Genomic DNA, 4,772 nt, shown 5'->3' on the forward strand with positions numbered 1-4,772 from the left:
AGAATTTAGAATGGGAGCTGGTATTATTAGTACTCTGAAAATTCTAGAACTTTCTAATTCTAAAGTTATTATTATTCTGAAAACTCTAGAAGTTTCTAACTCTCAAGTTGTAAGTGTAGGAAGAGGATGAGCATCTCCAATTCTAAAGCATCAGCTCAAAGATCCTCTCATTTTTTTTAACTTTTATTAATTTATTTTTAACTTACATACAATGAAATCCACTCATTTCGGGGAACAGGTCTCTGACCTTTAACAAAGGCATCGAGTCGTGTAACCACCACCACAAACAATATGCAGAACAGCTCCATCGCTGCTCCCTATGAAATTCCCTTGGGGCTACCTCTTTGTAGTCAGCCCCTCCGCCACCTGTAACTGCTTGGCAGCTACGGATCTGGTCTCCATCACCACAGTTGTGCCTTTTCCAGAATGCCCTATAAATGGAATCAAACAGTATCCGGCCTTCTGAACCTGACTTCTTTCACTTAGCGTTGACGTTTGAAATTCATGCGTGTCACTGTAGGTAGCACAAGTTCCTTTTAATAGCTGAGGGGTTTTTCGTTGTCTGCGTGTGTCACAGTTTATCCATCCACCAGGGGAAGGACATTTGAGCTGTTTCCAGTTTGGAGCAATTACTAAGAAAAAGCTGCTATAAACCTTCTCTCCAGGGTGTCCTGTGATCCTAAGTTTTTATCGCTCCAGGGTAAACACCTAGGAGTGGGACAGCTGGGTCATGTGGTAAGTGTATATTTAATTTTATAAGAAATTGACTGTGAAAAAAAAAAAGAAATTGACTGTGGAGTGTGGGGAGGGTATACCTCAGTGGTAGAGTGTGTGTTTAGCATGCATAAAGTCCTGGATTCAATCCCCAGTACCTCCAGTAAATAAGTAAATAAACCTAGTTACCTGCCCCCCCAAAAAAAAATTAAAAAAAAAAAGAAATTGACTGTATGAGTTAGCTGTAGCTGCTGTAACAAGCAACCATAAACTAGGTGGCTTCAAACAACAGGAATGTATTCTCTCACAGGTCTGGAGTCCAGAAGTCTGAAATCAAGGCATCTGCAGGGCCATAGTCCTTCCAAAGGCTCTTGGAGAAGATCCATTCTTGCCTCTTCCAGCTTCTGGTGGCTCCGGGCATTTGTGGCTGCATCCCTCCAATCTCCGCCTCCGTCTTCACGCGGCCTTCTCCATGTTCTGTGCCTTCTCTTCTGTCTCTTATAAGGACAATTGTCATTGGGTTTAGGGCCCACCTGGATAATTCAGGATGATCTCATCTTGAGATCCTCAACTTAATTACATCTGCATAGGCCATTTTTCCAACTAAGGTCACACGCACAGGTCCCGGGTGGATGTATCATTTGGGAGGACACCATTCAACTTACTACAGTGACAGTTTTCCAAAATGCCTACACCATTTCGCATTCCCGCCAGCAGATTCTCTTACTTCAAAGATCCTTAAAAAAAAAAAAAAAGATCTTTAACTGAGCTGGATTGAGGGGGGAACCAGGGGAAATGGGTCAGGTGAGGCTACGTGGTACCTCCTTGGATTATTTACCTTTAAGTCTGTCTTTAAATCCTCACTCCCCAAGAGCAATCCCAGCATCAGCATCTCCTGGTCTTATAAGAAATGCAGAATCTCAGGCCCTGCCCCTGCCCCTGCCCTGCTGAATCACAACCTGCATTTTAATAAGAGGCCAGGTGATTTCTGGGCACCTGAAGGGCTAAGAGGCACTGGACTAGAGCATCGCTGGGAGAAATCGATCAGGTTCCGTGTCCTGCCCTCTAGTACGTGCTGCCCCCTGTGGAGATGTCTTCAGCCTTCTCCTTTTTAGGGTTGGTCTATACTATTGTGTTGAGTCCTGGGTACATAGATCTGCAATCAGCTGGAAATCTGAAATGAAGGAAGAGATGTAATCTTGGAAGTAAGTAATTTAGCAGGGAAGGTATAGCTCAAGTGGTAGAGCACATGCTCAGCATGCATGAGGTCGTGGGTTCAATCCCCAGTGCCTCCGCTAATAAATAAATAAGCCTAATTACCTCCCCACACCAAAAAGAGAGAGAGAGATTCTGACAAAAAAGAAGTAATTTATACTATTCTCTAATTTTTAACTGTTTAATACACTCCTCCCAGAAGAAGACAAAGCCTGAAGGAAAAACAACACACACACACACACACACATACACACACACATACATACATACACACATGGGGAGAACAGAATTCTCAGACACCCAGCTGATGTTCCGAGAATTGCTTGTTGGAGGTGCGGGAAATTTCACCCTACCTTGGTAACTGAGTCTTAGAATACCAGAAAAGAGCATCCAGCTTTCCACAGCAAAACTAGATGCAGAGATAACAGAGGAACATCCTCCATGAGACGCCGGACTACAGGTCTGCACGTGGAACAGCATAACCAGGTTAGTATTAGGTTATTTAACTGGAGGACGAGATTCAAAAACTCCAGAAACTTGCCTCACATAGACACACTTTGAAAGAACTTAAGAAGAGGAATTAATTCAGGAGGAAATGACAAGTTGCTGGAAATAAGGTGAGGTTTTAAAAAACAGGTAATCATCAGAGAAAGAAATGCTTATCCTTATAAATTTGTATATAACATTCAAGACGATATCAAAATGGGAGATGCAAGATACAGGTGGAGGGTGGGGAAGGGAAGGTGAGGTCATGCTTAGGTTCTTGTCTCGTTTGGGCGGAAGACGTAGATATTGATAGAACTCAAACATTAAGAAGAAAAAATTAAGTATTAGTATTGCCTCTCAGTAAGTCAGGGGGATCACTAAAGGGATTATACTAAAACTTTCAGAACAGCAGCAGGAAAATAATTGATACACTGGACACCAAAAGCAAAGGCAACAAAAGCAAAAATAAACAAGAGGGACTACATCCAACAAAAGCTTCTCCATAGCAAAGGGAACAACCAACAAAGTGAAAAAGCAGCCAGTGGAATAGGAGATGATATTTGCAAATCATACATTTGATAAAGGGTTAATACACAAAACACATACAGAACTCATACAATTCAATAACAAAAAAACAAACGACCCAGTTATAAAATAGGCAGAGATGAATAGACATTTTTCCAAAGAGGACAAATGGCCAACAGACACATGAAAAGATGCTCAGCATCACTAGTTATTAGGGAAATGCACATCAAATCCACAGCCACCACAAACTGTATCACCTCACATCTCCCACCTGTCACAGTGGCTTTTCCTGTCTCTCCCTCTTCTCCATTTCCTTGCAGCATCTTCTTTTTCTATCGGTTGGACAACACCATTTTGTTTTTTCCGTTTTTCAGTTTGACTCTCTTCATATGTCATTGCACAACATCTTCTTTCCCTTGTTTCTGAATTTTTGTCCCTCCCTCTTCTCAGTTCCTTTCTCCCTTCAGTCACCTCAGATGTCAGCATTTCTTTTCTCCATCTCTCTTCTCTCGGGCTCTCTCGACCACTTAGCTTCACCTTTGTCTTCTCTCTCTCCGCCAACATCTGTCCAACTCTGTATCACTGTCTCTCAGTGGAGTTGCCTCCCACCTGGTTTCTCCCCGTTTCTATCTCTCCTTCACCCAGCCTTCTGGGGGCTCTCCATATCCTCTGTCCCTCACTTTCTTGGTGTCTCTGAGACTCTTCCAGGCAATTCAGTATCTCCCAGCCTCTTCCCCTCAGACTGTCCACCTGTCCCTCCTCCTTCCATCTCAGCGTGTTTGGGCCCCTCTCTGTCTCTTCTTCCCTTGATTTCTTTCTCTTTCCCCCTTTGTCTCCCACTTCCCTCCTAGTCTTCAGTTCTGTCCACTTCTTTCCTCCTCTGACCTCTCACCATGTCTCCTCTCTGTCTCAGCCCTTGGACTGCTCCATCTTTCATCTCCCTCCTTCTTAACCTCCCAAGGGTTCTATCTCTCTCAGGACCGCTGTCCCTGCACTTCTCTTCCTGTTTCAGTGTCTCCATCTCTCAGTGTCAGCTGATTCCATCTCCCTCCCAACCTCATACTCCTCCCTCCCTCAGTGTCTCTGTGCTCCCTGCCTGACAGTCACCTTAGCCAAAATTACAGCTGCCTCTTCTCTCTGGACAAAAATCATGCTTTATTTTTATCACAATGAAGTGGGAATTTTAGAACATCAGAAAACAGAGAGTAGATAACAAGAAACACTCTCCCCTTGTTCCCTATCAAATTCAGTGCCAAGCACTTCCTAGGTGGTTACCTTCATTGCTCCTACCCTCTGCCAAAAAGTGGATTCTTCAGTTATCCACAGTCCTGAGCCCTAGGCTCCCTGGGCAGTGAGGACAGATGACAAAGAGATTTCTCATGCTCTGCACATTGTTCTGAAAGAGAACTGGATGACGAAGGATAAAAATGTTCCAAGACCTTTATTTTCAGACTAAGAGAAGAAATGAAGAACCCACAGTGAATAGCCAATCACAGCAGCTATTGTTATAGACTAAATGTCTGTGTCCCTTCTCCAAAACTCGTGTGTTGAAACCTCTCCCCAGTGTGATGGAATTAGGAGGTGGGGCTTTGGGTGATTAGGTCATGAGGGTGGAGCCCTCATGAATGGGATCAGCGCCCTTATGAAAGAGACCTCAGAGAGCTCTCTCACTCTTTCTGCTGTGTGAGGACACAGCAAGACAGCTGTCTGCAAACCAGAAAGTGAGCCCTCACTAGATACTGAATCTGTTGGCACCTTGATCTTGCACTTTCCAGCCTCCAGAACTATGAGAAATAAATATTTGTTGTTTAAGCCACCAGTCTATGGTATTT

General features: G+C 43.7%; 1 long non-coding RNA gene across 1 annotated transcript; it reads right to left on the minus strand.

Annotated features, from left to right (window-relative positions):
• Positions 1–998: 998 nt before the first annotated feature.
• Positions 999–3,325, minus strand: LOC140698419 (uncharacterized). The gene is made up of 3 exons (XR_012076202.1): positions 3,212–3,325; positions 1,553–1,888; positions 999–1,451 (listed from the first exon to the last, which is right to left on the minus strand). It is a non-coding gene; the product is annotated as an uncharacterized lncRNA (long non-coding RNA).
• Between the last annotated feature and the right edge of the window lie 1,447 nt (positions 3,326–4,772).

The sequence above is a fragment of the Vicugna pacos genome, chromosome 9 (assembly GCF_048564905.1).
Source record: "Vicugna pacos chromosome 9, VicPac4, whole genome shotgun sequence".
Classification (NCBI taxonomy): domain Eukaryota; kingdom Metazoa; phylum Chordata; class Mammalia; order Artiodactyla; family Camelidae; genus Vicugna; species Vicugna pacos.